The sequence below is a fragment of the Lithobates pipiens genome, unplaced genomic scaffold, assembly GCF_037356315.1.
Source record: "Lithobates pipiens isolate NorthernLeopardFrog02 unplaced genomic scaffold, aLitPip1_a1.2 Scaffold_19, whole genome shotgun sequence".
Classification (NCBI taxonomy): Eukaryota; Metazoa; Chordata; class Amphibia; order Anura; family Ranidae; genus Lithobates; species Lithobates pipiens.
Window position 1 is genome coordinate 160,566,530 of NW_027507764.1, and position 19,472 is coordinate 160,586,001.

The 19,472-nt window shown below is 38.8% G+C and overlaps 1 protein-coding gene across 8 annotated transcripts in view; it reads left to right on the forward strand.

The window, feature by feature from the left end:
- LRRC3B (leucine rich repeat containing 3B) overlaps nt 1-19,472 on the forward strand; it is a 299,515-nt gene that overhangs the window by 272,986 nt on the left and 7,057 nt on the right. The gene's annotated exons all lie outside the window — the stretch shown is intronic.

A 19,472-nucleotide genomic window follows, 5' to 3' on the forward strand; every position in this document is an offset into this window, starting at 1 on the left:
GCTGCAACACGCTACACAAGGCCACCGCGCTGGCGGCCTTATATAGTGTGGGGCGTGTACTAAACCCCCTGAGGTATAATTGGCCACAGGTGTCCAACCTGTGGCCAATTATGGCTCTCCTCGCTGCCGGCGCTGTGATTGGCCAAGCATGCGGGGTCACAGTGCATGCTTGGCCAATCATCAGCCAGCAATGCACTGCAACTGGTGCAGTGCATTGTGGGCCATTCGTATCACACGAATTTGATGCGAACGGGCCCACAAAGTTCTGGTTTCGACGAACGGACGAACGGCCGATGTTCGATTCGAACATAGGTTCGAATCGAACACCGAGCTCATCCCTACTCTGGAAAAAGGATCATTTTTAAATAGTGTAACTCTTCTATTACGTATGCTTTTCTGCATTCAGAATATAGACAACACATAGTCTGAGCCAACCTTAAGTAGACACAAAATTCTGGTTTAAAAAAAAAACTTCTATTGCTCTTGGCCTCCTCCAAATCTTCAAATTCCTTTTTAATGCTGCTGTGGTCTGACTTCCTGTTAGAGGGTGGCTGTGTTCATTCTCCATTGCCCAACTGTATGGAAGGATGTAGCCAACATCTCTTGCTTGCTCCTTCACCTTTATTTTGTAAAGAAATTATTTTCTTTCTCAGGCCTTGTGACATCTGTTCCATGTGGTGCCATTGCTGACAGCATGAAATGGGAAGGGGTCTTCTTTGTTAAGTTACGCCCTTTTATAATTAACTGTCTGCTGGACACCTGTTTAATGAATAATTAAACTTACCTGTAGTTGAATTCTTGTTAATTATGATTTTGTTACCTAAAAGTTAGCTTTGCTCCTAAGACTTTGATTGGGGTATATTCATTGTGGGTGTATTATTATTTTTTTCAATATGGTATTGAAAAAGTTGCTAGAAAAAATACTTTTTTGTGTGTGTAAACAAATATTGGTTGCAATCAATAGCCTGCATATGTGGAAGTATTTTTTAGTATAGTGACCCATACACAATGTTGATTCTGAAAGGAAAGTAAATGTTTTCTGACAAATCTGTTGAGTTATACTCATTTATATAAAACAATATAAAAATAGCACTAAAAAAAGTCCACTTTGTATATTGTAGCAGCGCTCTTCACTTGTATCCAAATGAAACAAAATTCTCATCTAGGTTCGAACCACATGTCAATATAGAAATGAGGTAGGAGTAATATAAGGTCCTTGTTGTGACTGTGAGAAAGCTTTCCCCAAAATTCACCACGTGTGGCTAGGAATTCCCCTTTGGGGATGCACTCACCAGAACACCTGTATTAGTATGCCTTCAAAGAAAATCACTCCTTTGTTCCTCTATCCTCCTCCACTAGATGTCAGTATTATTGGGCTAGGGCTCCATCGTTATCGCCATCATTCCTTCCCTCCATTATCCACTCTCTTGTTACACTTTGTTCTTGTAAAATAGACTTGTACTCATTTATGCTGAGCATTGTGTGTATATATATATATATATATATATATGTATAATTTTTTTTTCATTTGTTTTTTTTTCATATATATATATATCTATATATATATATATCTATATATATATATATAGATATATATATATATATATATATATATATATATATATATATATATATATATATATATATATATATATATATATTTATTGTTTTTTCATTTGTTTTTGTTTTTCTTAGCTCACTTATGTTTTTCACACCTGTAAGCATATGCACAGTATAATGAGCATGTGCATTTTTACAATTTTTTCCCATTTTTTTAGAATATATTATATAAAAATGAGCTGTAGTGCATTATAGCATGTTGGGGTGCACTGTGGGAAAAAAAATCTCCTTTTTTAACTTTTTTTTGTAACTCAAAGGAAATAAGGCAGATTGCCTTGTTGCTTCATTGGGGGAATACATTTAGAAAAAACTGCCTAATGCAGCCTAACGATTTTGTACAATCTTCTTTAGCTCTACCTTCAACTGTGTAATACAAGCAGTCTCGGGACAGGGCCCAGGGCAAGGATGCAGAATTGCGCCTCTCTCACCCATTATTAATACATGCCATAAAATGGGTGTACCAGCCTGCATCAATTTTGTGCCCCTTTGCTTCACTGTGCCCAGGGCAACTTCCATTCCTGCCCAACCATTGGGCCATATCCCAGTCTTGAGTACAAGGATCTGCCTGATTGGATACAAATTAAAACTACTGTGTTTAGGTTTGTCCTCATATTTTATAGTTTTGGTAAATATGAAGGGCATTGTTCAGGAATTGTAAAATCTGATGGCCTAGTGTATTGCCAGCTTTATACAGATTTATTTCATATAATCAAGGCAGTTATAAAACCTAAAATATAAATATGGATCATACAGTGTATGTGATGCTTTTTGTAGTACCTACCTTTACAAATCACTAAATAGATGTTTTGTACTTTCAATTTGCGCCTTCACTACTCATTTTGTTTTAGTATGTGGTTTTCCAAATGAATCAGAAACTTGTCAGTGTTAACAAATATTAAATATTTCTAAAGCGCAGGGGAGATTAAAATCATTCATCTATGCTGATTTTCCTTGGTATGGTGTACATGATAGAAACATGAAATCCTACAAGCATATAGTTAGCTTCAGTGCACTTGTCTGCCACGGTTAGTGTATTTGACTGTTTCTTACTTCCAAGGTGGTTATCTGCAAACAGAATATGTGTCTTTTGTTATTTTTATGTTTCGGTCCAGGCCAATCCTAAAACTGTAAAATGCTAAAGGTCAATTGGAATTTCAAATTTGGCACCTATTGATTTCTCTTGAAACATATCTTGGCAGAAATGCAATGTTCTTGTCACTTTCAGTGAGCTACAGTGGGGATCGAAAGTTTGGGCACCCCAGGTAAAAATGTGTATTAATGTGCATAACGAAGCCAAGGAAAGATGGAAAAATCTCCAAATGGCATTAAATTACAGATTAGACATTCTTATAATATGTCAAAAAAAGTTAGATTTTATTTCCATCATTTACACTTTCAAAATTACAGAAAACAAAAAAATGGCGTCTGCAAAAGTTTGGGCACCCTGCAGAATTTATAGCATGCACTGCCCCCTTTGCAAAGCTGAGACCTGCCAGTGTCATGGATTGTTCTCAATCATCGTCTGGGAAGACCAGGTGATGTCAATCTCAAAGGTTTTAAATGGCCAGACTCATCTGACCTTGCCCCAACAATCAGCACCATGGGTTCTTCTAAGCAGTTGTCTAGAAAACTGAAACTGAAAATAGTTGGTGCTCACAAAGCTGGAGAAGGCTATAAGAAGATAACAAAGCATTTTCAGATGTCAATATCTTCTGTTCGGAATGTAATTAAGAAATGGCAGTCATCAGGAACAGTGGAAGTTAAAGCAAGATCTGGAAGATCAAGAAAATATCAGACATAACAGCTCACAGGATTGTGAGAAAAGCAATTCAAAACCCACGTTTGACTGCACGATCCCTCCAGAAAGATCTGGCAGACACTGGAGTTGTGGTACACTATTCCACTATAAAGAGATACTATTGCAAATATGGTCTTCATGGAAGAGTCATCAGAAGAAAACCTATAGACAAGCCTGAGGCATTTTGGAAACAAGTTCTGAGGACCGATGAGGTTAAAATAGAACTTTTTGGCCGGAATGAGCAAAGGTACGTTTGGAGAAGAAAGGCACAGAATTTAATGAAAAGAACCTCTGTCCAACTGTTAAGAATGGGGGTGAGTCAATCATGCTTTGGGGTTGTATTGCAGCCAGTAGCACAGGGAACATTTCACGAGTAGAAGGGAAAATGGATTCAATAAAATTTCAGCAAATTTTGGATGGTAACTTGATGCCATCTGTGAAAAAGCTGAAGTTAAAGAGAAGATGGTTTCTACAAATGGATAATGATCCTAAACACACCTCAAAATCCACGGGGGATTACACCAAGAGGCATAAACTGAAGGTTTTGCCATGGCCTTCACAATCTCCTGACTTCAACATTATTAAAAATCTATGGATAGACCTTAAAAGAGCAGTGTGTGACAGACAGCCCAGAAATCTCAAAGAACTGGAACACTTTTGTGAGGAAGAATGGGCAAAGATACCTCAAACAAGAATTAAAAGACTCTTGGCTGGCTACAAAAAGCATTTACAAGCTGTGATACTTGCCAAAGGCGGCAGTACAAGATATTAACTCTGCAGGGTGCCCAAACCTTTGCAGATGCCATTTTTTTGTTTTCTGTAATTTTTAAAGTGTAAATGATGGAAATAAAATCGAACTTTTTTTGACATATTATAAGAATGTCTAATCTGTAATTTGATGGCATTTGGAGATTTTTCCATCTTTCCTTGGCTTCGTTATGCACATTAATACACATTTTTACCTGGGGTGCCCAAACTTTCGATCCCCACTGTACATCAAGGATTATCTTCCTTCCTAGCTATCTTCTATAAACTACTGATTGGCCTGCCCCTTATGTAATGGAGATTAAGACTATGGGCATGCTTGTAGCCCATATCAGAAGAGCAGGGTGACATCTGAGGCTCTCTCCATAGATACAGTGGATGAGTGATGTAGTCACCCAGGCCAGGAACAGGAAGGGAAGCTTGAAAAAAGAAAACAAAAAAGAATAAAGCAAGAAAATCATTAAAAATAAATCAAATGCAGCCACTACACTAAGTACTAGTAACTGGGGATTCATTACATTTTTGGTCTTGGGTTCAGATACGCTTAAGGACTGGTTCACATTAATGTGATTTCCGACAAGGCAATGAAGATCGCATTGTTTTCAATGATGCCCATTCACATCAATGTAACTCAGCATGGCATGATTTTGTAAAAGGGTCTTGTAATACTTTGGTAAGATCCCAGCATCATTTTGGCCCCATAGAATGTGCAAAGCACATCCAAAAGACAACCAAGTTGCACTAAATACAGTAATTGCACTGAAATCAGATTGTAGTAGTGTGATCCCACCAGTCACAGTTTAACAATGAACACTGACCTATCATAACCTCACTGACTGCCCAGAAGCCAAAACAAAAATTGCACTCGACTGCTGGCAAGATAAGTTAAAAAAAAAAAAAAAAAAACCTTGATGCACAAACAGAAAGGAGAGGTTTTGATAGGAGCTTGAAAGTAGATTGCAGGAACCTCAAGGTCAGTATTCCCATAGCTCCGAACTATCCCTCCTTTGGACGGTGGCACTGCACTGCTCTGGAGACAGTATGTAATAATTCTTTTTTTTTATTCAACACCTTCGCCTTTTAAAAAAGCAAGTATCCGCTCTTAGGAAAAAAAGAACTGCAGCCTCCCTAATTAAGAACAGCACCTAGGTGGAGTTCAGAAATATATGTAACTCTAGAAAGGAAAATTGGTGCTGTTCAAATATAACTACTATATGTCATGTATGCAAGTGCGCGTGCACAGGGGAAATATAAGTGATATCAATATTAGCTAAAACATGAACAAGTGCACACACAAATGAATAAATACGGCACTTTCTGTAATGTGCGATGTGCATAAAATTAAAAATTTAATTATAAATAAAAATACCACAAAAAACATATAAATGGTGACCAATAGTATGGCCAAAACACCATAAATCGTGTATGAATAATAAAGTGACAAACGTAAATCGTGTTTCATTCAGTCCCGAAAAAATCCCAAGAAAAAAAGAAGAATTAATAAATCTTCAAAAATATTAACAAGTCCCCAAAGAAAAAAACAGTAAAAAAACACAGTTTTTAAGTGGTCCGTGCAAAAACAAGCAAAAAAAGGTGACTCTTCAGTGCTCCCCTCCTTCATACACTTCCCCCTCTTGTGTTTGCACTCACCAGAACGCCTTACCCCTGCAGGGGTAACAGGTGTAACAACTGTATTCAGATGGTGGCATCCCCCTTAACAGGATCTCCCTGTGGTCTGGATGGCTGTAAACTTTTACAGACTGTCCTCCTCTTGAGGGTGATTTAAAAATCCTCTGCAATGGGCATCATCAAGCAATCTGGCCTCTTTTCAGGGCAATGGCATGAATTGATGGTCCCGGCAATACAGATAAAAGTAATTGAAAAAAGCGGCATGGGATTCCCCTAGTCCATTACCAGGCCCTTTGGGTCTGGTATGAATAATAAGGAAAACCTCAAACCAAAATTGTAAAAAAAAATGGTAATGGACTGGGGGAATCTCATGCCATTTTTTTTTCAATGACGTTTATCTGTAATTACTTTTAAATTACTTTTTTTTTTCCTTTAGAAATGTCCTTTTGGGCAGGGACTGTTCTAAACATGAGAAAAATGTGCTACTTTACAGGCATACTATAGACACCCCCCAGGTATGAAATTTAAAGGAATATTTCACTTTTATTGTTTCACTTTAAGCATTATTAAAATCACTGCTCTCTTAAAAATTGTCATTTTTAAAACTTTATTTTGCATTGATACATGTCTCCTGGGACAGGGCCCAGGTCCCGCACACTATTTATCACAATAACTTGCATATAAGCTTTTAAACTGAACAATTACCAGACCAGTGTAAGCCAGCAACAGTGTTCCTGATCACTGCAACACCAGTGTTGCATCTGCTTGCTGCTTGTAGTAACCCTGACTTGTTTATTGACCACTTTTCTGTCTTCTGTGTGATCCTTTGCCTATTTACTGATCATTTCTCTGCCTGCGGCCTGAACTGACCCTGAACTGACATCTAACTGACTATGTTCTTGTGAGACACCAGTCCCAGCAATCCCCAGTGGACAACTGCCTTACTGGGACCTTCGGAACTCTTTTTTTCTTCCTTTCTTTAGCCTCCTATACTTTCTGGCCAGTAAACTTAGCATTCCTGAGGGAAGCCACGTACCAGTAGATTAAGCTTGTTTAGCTTATATTAATGGGGACTGATATGGGTGATGCTACACTAAGCTATATTCCCCCACCAATTGTATAAAGGCAACCATTACAGGACATTGGTTTTGACACAGTTGGTTTATTTGTGTGATACATAAGTTACAATGTCCAGTACATAATCAGTCCAAACAGTGAAACATTCTCACACAATGCTGCTGTCTGCTATACTTGTTGTGCTCATTTATCCAGAGTGGAGGCACTCTAAAGCCCCATACACACTATCAGATTCTCTTCTGATTTTTGTCTTCAGATTAACCAAGACCATATAATATGAGGTCAAACCTTAGGAGTTTAAATTTGTATGCAATCAGGCAGGCCCTTGGCTACATGGTTTTGGTAAATCTGAAGACAAAAATCAGCAGAAAATCTGATAGTGTGTATGGGGCTTAATACAGGAGGTATGTTACTGGCCAGATCAGCAGGTGAAAATAAAGGGGGGAAAAGCCTACAAAAAAAAAGAAATGCAGCTAACACATCTAATGATTGGCAAGCTGCAATATATAAAATTTTTAGTTTTGGGTTTAATACTGTGTAGCGCCCTCTTTTGTACACAGTTTTTCAGTGTAGATAGAGGCTTGTTAGAAGCCTGGGTGTGAATCAGAGGGTTTACGTTAGGTCAGGCTTTGCAGGTCAGGCCTCTGGTACCTCCCTCTGCATCGAGAAGCCTGGAAGCTAGTGGGTGGAGGCCAGAAGGTGCTGATCTGAATATTTTAGGAAATCTGGCCAATCCCCAGGCAGGAGACGTGGCAGGGTGACTGAACCAGCCCAAATATATTGAGGAGCCTGGCAAGCAGGGGCGTTGGATGGAAGATGGATGGTTGAGGTTCTGCTGTGTACCCTGGCAGGGGGCCCGGAGAAGGGAGGTTATGCCACCAGGCTGTAGGTTGGAGGAAGGAGGGAAGCTGACAGAGAGAGTTCCACTGTCCTGAAGTCCACTGGGGAAGGACAGCCTGCATAGCCTGGAAGGGAACCAGCCCAGCAGAAGGCCTGAAAGCAGCTCTATTCAAAGCTGCAGGGCAAGGACAGTATGAGTACCTCTACATCCCCATGGCCTATTAGGGAGAAATCTGCTAGATGCAAGTTCTTAGCAAGTCTTCAGGGGACATTTTATTGCTTACCCAGTCCCTTGCTTTGGGATCAGGTGTGGTATCCTGGTGGGCTGGTATTTTTCATTAAGAGAATATAGAGCTCCTACAAATTGGGACTTTGCTAAAAATCCATTCAGGAGCACTCAACCCCTAGGAGGGGATTACTTTGCAAAAGATTGTTTCTGTTCTGGAGGGAATACAGTCACTTATCTGTCATTTGCAGTGTGCTACAGAAGGAAGTTGTCCTTATTTTGTCTCTCTTCAAGTCACGTTGGGCATCCCATAACCCTTTTTACCCTAATAAATCATAAAAAAACAATCCATGGACTGTTTTCTTGTGTCTGGATGTGAGTTAGAAAATCTGTGTTGACTGGCTGTGCAAACTATTGGGGGACCCAAAATTCAGCGGCTCCTTAGGAGATAGTGCTAAACTGCTTCAACTAGGAGAGCTCCCTGGTAGACACTGGTAATGTAGCATTTCCAGGAGGCAACTGGGAGGCACTGGCTTCGTACCTAAGAAAGATGGAAATGCAGAAAAAGAAAACGTACATTTTATTAAATGAATACATTCTGCAACAGGAGTTTAATGTGTTTACTGCTAAGCACGCAGAGATGCATGCAGGTGTGCTTTTAAGGTTTTCTGGTTTTGTTTTTTTGTTATAAATCTTTATGGTCCATGATGCTGGGGGTGTGGTGTGGGTGCCTACATACCTTGTGCTAAAAAGTGTTCCTTTTTCTACTATGAGGTATGAGTAATCCCCACTCTTCAATTCTTAAGGCAAAACTACACTGCATCTAAGTGCCATAAACCAAAAATGCTATTTGCTTTATTTTGTTTGCAAATCACCATGATAAACACCCCCTAGTAATTCTGGTTGTGGCTGTCTTAAATAATGATAGATGATTCATATAGCTTTTATTTCCTGACATCAATCTGATGCTGAGAAAACCCCTCCTCTGCTCCCGAAGATTCCTGGGGTGTATGACATAATTTTAAAACAAATAAACAGTATATACTTTCCTATCTATTTACTAATGCTAGCAGCATAAGGATTAAAAATTGTCAGTTCTGATTGATTCTGTGCTGCACTTGCCCCCCTTCACCCTTCTTACCTGAGACCGATCCTGATCCAACGATGTGCATGACAGCAGTAGTTCTCCTGGCTCTGTCCCTCCTCACTGTACAGATTGATTGCAGCAGCAGCCATTGGCTCCTGCTTCTGTCAATCAAATTCTGTAATGGGGAAGTGGGGTGGCCGGACTGAGCCGCCCTGTTTGTGTCAATGGACGCAGACAAGGTGGATCGGGAGTGAGCCTGCATGCGTGCCTCATAGAAAGCGGCTTTCTATGGGTACTCGCTGACAGGAGTAGCCAAAAGTGCCACCAGGGGACCCTAGAAGAAGAAAAAATGTACAGAGCAGGTAAGTATAATATGTTTGTTATTCAAAGGAAAGAAAATGGAACCTTTAATGTTATCCCAATTTCCACTCCCTTTACACAAAAATACACATGTATACAGTGAGTGTAAAAGTATTTTATCCCCTGTTTATTTTATGCCTTTGACCACTGACAAAAGAATGTTCAGTCTATAATTTTAATGGTAGGTTTATTTTTAACAGTGAGAGACAGAATAAAAACAAAAATCTCCAGAAAAACGCATTTCAAAAAAGTTATAAATTGATTTGCATTTTACCTTTGTAAAACATGACTTAGTACTTGGTGGCAAAACCCTTTATGGTAATCACAGAGGTCAGACATTTCTTGGAGTTGGCCACCAGGTTTGCACATATCTCAGGAGGGATTTTGTCCCATTCCTCTTTGCAGATCCTCTCCAAGTGATTAAGGTTTCGAGGCAGACGTTTGGTAACTCAAACCTTCGGCTCCCTCCACATATTTTCTATGGGATTATGGTCTAGAGACTGCCTAGGCCACTCAAGGACCTTAATGTGTTTCTACTTGAGCCACTCCTTTGTTGCCTTGGCCATGGGTTTTGGGTCATTGTCCTGATGGAATACTCATCCATGACCCATTTTCAATGCAGAGGTTCTTACCCAAGATTTGACAGAATATGGCCCCATCCATTGTCCCTTTTAGGAGGTGGAGTTATCATGTCCCCTTAGCAGTAAAACACTTCCAAAGCATAATGTTTCCACCTTCATGTTTGATGGTGGCTATGGTGTTCTTGACGTCATAGGTAGCATTCCTTCTCCTCCAAACACAGCGAATTAAGCTCATGTCAAAGAGCTTGATTTTGGTCTTGTCTGACCACAACACTTTCACCCAGTTCCCCTCTGAATCATTCAGATGTTCGTTGGCAAACTTCAGACGGGCCTGAACACGTGCTTTCTTGAGCAGGGGGGCCTTGTGGGCGCTGCAGGATTTCAGCCCTTCACGACGTAGTGTGTTACCAATTTTTTCTTGGTGACTATGGTCCTAGCTGCCTTGAGATCATTGACAAGATTCTCCCATGAAATTTTGGGCTGATTCCTCATCGTTCTCATGGTCATTGAAACTCCCTGATATGAGATCTTGTATGGAGCTCCAGACCGGGGGACATTGAGTTATTTTGTGCTTCTTGCATTTGCGAATAATGCCACCAACTGGTGTCACTCTCTCACCAAGCAGCTTGGCGATGGTCTTGTAGCCCATTCCAGCCTTGTGTAGGTCTACAATATTGTCCCTGATGTTCTTGGACAGGTCTTTGGTCTTGGCCATGATGGAGAGATTGGAATCTGATTGCTTCTGTAGACAGGTGTCTTTCATACAGGTAACATGCTGAGATTAGGAGCACTCACTTTAAGAGAGTGCTCCTAATCTCAACTCCTTACCTCTATAAAAGACATCTGGGAGCCAGAAATCCTGCTGATTGACAGGGGATCAAATACTTATTTCACTCATTAAAATGCAAATAAATGTATCATTTTTTTAAAATGCATTTTTCTGGATATTTTTGTTGTTATTCTGTCTCTCACTGTTAAAATAAACCTTCCATTAAAATTATAGACTGATTGTTTCTTTGTCAGTGGGCAAACATACAAAATCAGCAGGGGATCAAATACTTTTATCTCTCACTGTACTTTACTTAAGGCTATTAGGCCACACTATACATGTGTGATACTACTAGCAGCCATGGCTTCTTTTCACTATAGCTCAAGGGACTTTTCATTATTTGTGAAACATCTGATTATTTCTAATTAATCTCTATAAAGCAAAGTAAACAACAGTGGCATTAGGTGTTGCCATTAACCTCCCTGGCGGTTTTCCCAAGTGTGGCTCAGGGTTAAATTTCAGCATCATTAGCGGTAACCCTGAGCCACACTCGGGATTGCATTGCAGGATCCAGGTGCAGTATACTTACCTTGTCCCCAGGATCCTGCGATGCCCCCCCCCCCCCCCGCTGTGTCTGTGGGCTCTGTCCCCCGCCCGATTCCTCTCTGTGCCTGGCTCTGTTGCCTGCGAGCTTTGCGACGCATGGGGGCGCAGTCCAGCGGCAAATTCAAAAAAGTGGACAATCATAATAGATACAGTATACTGTAATCTTACAGATTACGTTCCTGTATGAAATAATTTCACATCCCTTTTGTCCCCAGTGCTTTGTCCAATACCCTGCATGCAGTTTTATATGATATATACTGTTCTTTCTGCCTAGAAACTGGAGATTGTCCATAGCAACCAAAAAGTGTCCCTTTACATCAAAAGTGGTTTTAGACCAGCTAGAAAACAGCGATAGTAAATTAGAACACTTGCAGAATTTAATTATAATAAATTGTAGGGAATTTAATTTTATTATTATTTTTTATAATTATTTATATGTATTTGTTATATTATAATTTATGATTTTGTGTTTCAAATTTTATCATACCAGGGATATCTATTAGACTCTTGTTTCGACAGATTTACGTGTGCAGGGAGGTTAAATATGAGTGCTGTAACTTTCTGTGATACTATGTCTGGCCATAAGCAGGAAAACATTTAGAACAGGTCACAGTGCCTAGGGCAGCAGGTTTAAGTTCCATGTACACTACAGCTCCTAAACTTGAGTTTAGGAGCTTTTGGCTTTTTTCTGCCGAAGTTCCTAAACTCAACTTCATAAAAGCCACTGGGGTAGATTTACTAAAACTAGGGCACTTGGAATCTGGTACAGTTGTGCATGGTAGCCAATCAGCTTCAAACTTCAGCTTTTATATATTATTATTATTACTATTATTATTATTATTATTATTATTATTATTATTATTATTATTATTATTATAATACAGGATTTATATAGCGCCAACAGTTTGCGCAGCATGCTGGCAGACAGTACACTTACAATACAAATCAATACAGGAGAGATCAGAGGATACACACATATGTAAATATATATATATATATATATATATATATATATATATAGATATATATATATATAGATATATAGAGAGAGAGAGAGAGAGAGAGAGAGAGAGAGAGAGAGAGAGAGAGAGAGAGGGGGGGAAAGAGAGAGATAGATCATTTTTTGGGGGTATATTTGGGTATATCATAATTGGTAACAAACACATTTATACTTGACATGCAAATCTTATATATAAGGTAACTGTCAAATGTTGTTTTTAAAGCTATATGTAACATTATAATATTTGTTACTAGACTATTTGGTCATACAAGCTAGATAAGTGAATGAGGCTGCTTGTCATTTAGTTGCGGTGGGATATCTGCAATTCAAAATTACAGTTTGAGAGTTAAAAAAAAAAAAAGGCAAAACAAAAAAAAAAATTCATAAGGCAGCATCCTGAATGCCTGCAAACCTTCTTACACATTCCTGTGAAAAGTGATTAACCAGGAATTCCTTTACAGGGGTCAGTAAACACCACTGATAGTGTGTAATAAGCCTCATAGTTTATCTCAATCCCTGTAACTGATACTTTTGCTATATAGTTTGGCCTGTAAAAGGAAGTGAAAAAAATAACAGATATACAGGAAAGGACAACAGATAACACTATTTTACAAGGGAGGCTTAGAAAAAAAAACTACAATGGTAAAATACAGAGTATATCTTATACAATATGTTATTTATTTTTTTGGTATTTTGCCCATGGTTTTACCTTCACCTCTTCAGCAGATTTATAATCTGCACCTAAATGTATTTACATTTCTTGCGTCATCAGTACTGAATTGGATTTTCTGTAAGTAGATAGGTAAAGTCACCCTTGTAATACCAATGGTTGCTAGCAGGTGGCAGTATTCCAAGGCCCTTAGTTATTCCAGCTATCATTTATAAACATTGGGTTATATGGCAGGTTTTCGAAAGGAGCAAGAAAAATGCATATGCAAATATTGATCAGAGTGCGTTGAACTGTGGAACTAATGTGTCTGTCTAATATCTTTGGAGCACATGGTGAAGAAACATAAAGAAGAGCATTACTGTCATCAATGGAATTTAATTAACTAGAACAAACATTTGGAAGCTTCATAAATCCATATGGCTTCCTCGTGACCAAACACAATATTTCTGCATGCTGTAAATGCAAGCATAACAGAACCACGCAACACTGGATTCTTGTGCTTCGTCCTTTTTTATAATAAAACATAACGGCTTTGTGAAAGCAATGTTGTCACCTATAAAGCAAGATTACTAGGACATTGAGCAATGGAGACAATGCTAAAATACATTTTTATTAACATGCTACCATACTACATCCTTAGCAGTAGAGTGTTGTTTTTTTGCAACTTTTATTGAAATCTCCAGTAGATGTATAGGCAGTGCTTAAATGCTGCAGAGTTATAAATTATATACTGTATGATATTTATATAACATAGTAACCCTTATCCATGCAATAAACAGTCTCTACAAAACTGCTGCATGCCCAAATGCTCTTTTCCTGGAGACAGGTTCTCTTTAACCACTTCAGTCCCAGAAGGATTTACCCCCCTCCTGACCAGAGCATTTTTTGCAATTCAGCACTTAATCGCTTTAGCGCTATATACAAAAAAGACTGACAATTTTGAAAAAAAAGCAATATTTTTAACTTTTTGCTATAATAAATATCCCCCAAAAATATATGAAAGAACTAATTTCTTCCACAGTTTAAGCCGATTATACATATTTTTGGTAAAAAAAATCACAATAAGTGTATATTGATTTGTCTGCGCAAAAGTTATAGCGTCTACACAATATGGGATAGATTTATGGCATTTTTATTATTATTATTTTTTTTTACTAGTACTGTGACATTATGGCAGACAGATTGGACACTTTTGACATTTTTCGGGACCATTGACATTTATACAGCGATCAGAGCTACAAATGGCCACAGATTACTGTATAAATGACACTGGCAGGGAAGGGGTTAATCACTGGGGGCGATCAAGGGGTTAAGTGTGTTCTCTGGATGTGTTCTAACTATTGGCGGGTGGGCTCACTACAACATGACAGAGATCACTGCTCCAAATGACAGGGTGCAGTAGATCCATGCCATGTTGCTAGGCAGAACAGGGGAATGCCTTGTTTACATCTCCCCATTCTGCCTCTCCTAATCATGATCACGGGCCTTCAGTGAACATCAAGTTCATGGGACCCATGGGCATGCTCCCGCGGCACACAGCGGATACCCTCTTGCAGCGTGCTCACACCCCCTAGGTGGCAAGTTCAAAGGGATGAACGGGTATGCCCTTTTGCCTACCCATGCCATTCTGCCGACCTAAATGAAGGAAAATAAAACTGAAGAGCTTGCTGTACTACCTATATGAATGGCTTCATTCCAGTCTTCTTCATGTAAACACGGAAGCAATGTCACAACGTCACTTCCGGTTTATGCGACTGCCAATGGTGCAGTTTTTTTTTTTAAATTACAGTATTCAGAATCGCCTAACATTAGACCACCCCTGTAACTCTAACTGGTAACTGTTATTTTTTTTAAAAGTCTGCGTAAATTTAAAGCATGACATGTTAGGTATCGATTTACTCAGTGTAACATCATCTTTCACATTATATAAAAAATTGGGCTAACTTTACTGTTTAGTTTTTCAATTAATTAATGAAAGTGTATTTTTTCCTAAAAAAAAATTGTGTTTTGAAAGACCACTGCGCAAATACATTGTGACATAAAATATTGCAACGATCGCCATTTTATTCTCTAGATTCTCTGCTAAAATATATATATATAATGTTTGGGGCTTCTAAGTTATTTTCTAGCCAATAAATATGGATTTTAACTTGTAAGCAACAAATGTCAGAAATAGGCTTGGTCATGAAAGCGTTGTAAAACCCCTGGAGAGAGTCCAGTTAAGGGCAACAAAATTAATAAAGGGCCTGGACGACCTCAATTACAAGCACTAAATTTATTCTTGTTGGAGGAGAGATGCTTGAGAGGGGACATGAAAGCGATTTTCAAATATCTCAATGGTGATCCCAGCATAGGAAAAAAACTATTCAGTCTCAGGGAGTGTAAAGCCCCATACACACTATCAGATTGTCTGCTGATTTTTTCCATCAGATTTACCAAAACCATATAATATGAGGTCAAACCTTAGGGGTTTCAATGTGTATGCAATCAGGCAGGCCCTTGTACTACATGGTTTTGGTAAACCTGAAGGAAAAAATCAGCAGACAATCTGATAGTGTGTATGGGGCTTAAGAGGACATGGGACCACACAATGAGGTTGGAGCAAAAGCGTTTTTTGCTGCACGAATGTCAGAAGCATTTGTGCAAGCTGAACAAAATGTCACAGTATGTTTTCTTCAAGATTTCTGTTTCATCAGTTTCATGTAGTGGTTAACTTGCGGTATAGTTTTCCGAACTACCTCAATAAGAAAACTGTGATGGGAGTCACTTTTGGGCACAGGGTGACTGAGAAAATATATATTGGATTACTTTAAAATATTTATCCACAATATCTCCCAGGATATATGTAAAGACTATTCTCGGTTTGTTTGATTCTGAACTGTTAGTTGAGAGAGCTGATCACATTGGCCTCAAGAACTGGGTAGGAGTCGCACAGTCTACTCCTACTATAGTTTGTTGCCTACTAGGCTGAAGAGGGGGGAGATCACTGTTTGTATTGTTAATTGTAATTAGCTCTTGCTATTGTGAGAAGGTATCATGTGTTTATACTAATGTGTGAAGCTCGGTGACAACAAGTCTGACCTGTAGTGAAATCCTGATTAATCATACAATGCCCAGGAGGGCACGGAGTCACATTGGCTGCTTTAAGGGGTTAGTCAATTTGTTCATGTTAATTCTGTTTCTGGTTACAGTTGTATTGTTAGAGTAATATGAGCAGGAGAGGGGACCTCCTCTTCTACTGTATATAAGACTGTATTCTGGTTCTAATAGAAAAAGAGTCTGATTCCTGTTTGACCCTCCGTACAGAGCTTTGTCTCATACTTGGGGGGAAGAATTATTCGTATGGGTTTCTTGTTAGGCTGATTGGAGTGTTCGGTAGCTACCTTTGTGTTTGGAAATGGAATATCCTAAACAGCTTTAACCCCTTTCATACTCGGGGAGTCATTACAAAAACGATACCACATTTTGGCCCTTGATGGAGCTGATTATATAGGTATCAGTCTCTTCAGGGTTGTACATGACAGGGTGACAACACAGAAGCACATTTGGGAGAGGGTGTCACCCCATAACAGAAATTTCCAGAACAGGGACATTTGTAGCAGGGTCACCAGGTAATTTTTTAGTGAAAGCTGCAGATTTAAAAAGATTGAAAACAACTTTTGAAAATACAGTGAGAAGTCAAAGTTTAAACGTGGTCTTATTTATGGGGTTTAGGTCTATTTTAAACACCTATTGCAGATTATTATTAAAGCAATAAAGCAGCTGTGGCCATAGTTGTGCTTGCAGAATAAAGGTTTTTAGCGTTATTGACTTTAGAATGGGGCCTCATGATATGCATTTGTGCTACAGTGTGAAACATGGACTGATATTTACAAAGAGTGTGTGACCAATCTGAACATATTGGAAATATTTCTAAGAAAATCTGAATTTCAATAATTCCCTTTAGATTGAAAAAAGGGAGTAAACTGTAAGCTAGGTAATGGGAAGCTTATATCTTCTGTTCTCAAGGCTGTATTTAAAGATTATCCTGTCCTAAGTACATGACAACACTCCCTTCCAGTCTAAATAACTGTTACATTATGATTATAAATATGATAACAATGAAAAACAGGGTGTGCTATTGAAGGCAGCATGTTATCTGATTTATAGGCAGAACTACCATTGGATTGTACTAGTTTTATTCCTCAGATCTTGCACCATTTTTTTGCCCATCTCTGCATTCATTCTATCTTATCAATATTATGCAAGTGAGGTCTGCAGAACTGGACACAGTGGCGTTATTTACTAAAACTGCAAGGTACAAAATCTGGTATGGCTCTACATGGAAACCAATCAGCTTCCAGGTTTTATTGTCAAAACTTAAGCAAACAAGTTGAAGTTAGAAGCTGAGTAGCTACCACGCACAGATGCACCAGATTTGGAGTGCACTAGTTTTATTAAATCTCCCTCAGTACTCTAAATGGTAGCGAAGCTCTCTATGAGAGAATCAAGGCCTCCTTTCATCTGCTGATATTCGTCCTACTGAAGCACCCTATAATTCTATCTGCTTTCCCCGCTGCCTTTTACTCTGTGTGCTCCTTTTGCAATCAACTTAAACAGCCTTTCTCAACCTTTTAGGAGCCTTTTTAGGAGCCTTACAAATTATTTCCAGGTCTAATTAAACCCTGCTCAAGCAAATTCATTGGTAGTCAGTGGTAATATTCTCCTGACGTTGCTAGTCAGATGAAAGAATTGCATACTTACAATAGTTGTCCGATTGCCACCCTTGCAGACAACTAAAATGGCCTCTGGTGCCATTCTACTGGCCCTGGCTCTGGTAAATCAGCCACAACTCAAGGTACCCCTAGCAGGCTCTGAGAGAACATTAGGATTTCAACTCTGGTTGAGAATGGTTGATCAATGAGCTCCCCCAAACCTTTTTCTTTTCTAGATTTTAAAGGTTAGTCTATAGAAATAAAATACAACAGGATAAGTCTAAATGGTTTTATAGGGACCTCTTCTGCTGCCCTGACAAATTCTTCCAATATGCCTAATCAAGACTCACTATCAGTGATCTCCACTGCTTGATTGATGCTGTTGATCCCTGCTCCCTGGGGGTGACCCCACCAACCACCCTCCCTAGCTTTCCCCCAACACCCTCTCCTTTTGTCTCTCTCTCTCTCTCTGTCTCTCTCTGTCTCTCTCTGTCTCTCTCTTTCTCTCTCTCCCTCCCTCTCTTTCTTCAGCTGCTTCTTCGGCATTTATTTATTTTTAAAAATAATTTTAAAAAACTTGGTGTGCACAGATATGTGTTACATACTTCCTTCTATGACATGGTAGATAGCTCTGGAAATATGGGGGTATCCTCCCCCAAACAAGCCTGCCTCCAGAACAACCTGAATAAAGGGTTCTATACATCTATGTACAATTGTTTTGTTTTTCTTATTGAACGTTGTGCTTGCCTGTCTTTTGCAGTACAGCACAAAGTTTTGCTTGTGCTTTATAGGTTTGAAATTGATTGTATGATATGAGATGTTGTCTTTTTATTGTACCTGTGCAAAACCTTTAAATAAAAAAATAACAAAATACAACAGAAAATAAATAGAAATTGTCATTTATATTTAAAATATGATTCTCAGGTGGTTGGATTATGCACTTTTTACGCTTTACTCCAGTGGTGAGAACAGCTTGCTAAAATTGCTGGATCTATATTCTATTAAATCCATTGAAAAACTAAGCAAGGAGGTCTTAACCCTTCTGATGCATTCTTTGTAATGTAAAGCATGTGAACAAGGAAATAGATTTAAGCGTGAGAGATAGACTCATAATGGCTGTGGCAGAGTGGAGTTGCAAACTCGGGTGCAGATATCTTACTTCCAAAGTCTCAGGTGATCTGAAAACCCATTGGGTGACTCAACTGACCAATGTACAATCAGAATTGGTACATTAAATTTAAAGGGCCAGTCAACCAAAACTAATGTGAAATTGTGAAGCCCTAATAAATAAAGTTATGGTTTGGTGGCAGTGTGGCAACAAATAAATTCTCATAAGATTATAATTGCCTGTACTGTAATTTAGAAAAATACAGTGGTTTAGCTGTAAAAGCTATGAGGCTGCTGTTGGTCACTGTCATCATAGAAGTCCCAATCTAAGGAGAATCAGTACTCTTGCTCAAGTGATACTTTATAATATTCACAGTTGCTTTTCTCCCAGCTGCTGCATTAAAGATTATGTACAGAGGTTACATAGTTACATAGTAGTTGAGGTTGAAAAAAGACACAAGACCATCAAGTCCAGCCCATGTGTGTGATTATATGTCAGTATTACATTGTATATCCCTGTATCTTGCAGTCATTCAGGTGTTGAGAGGGGTGGAAAGTTGTGTCAGCACAGACAGTAATTAGACACTCCCAGAAGAGAAAAGGGCTGTGCTAGAGAACTAAATCTTCCCGGAATAGTTTAATT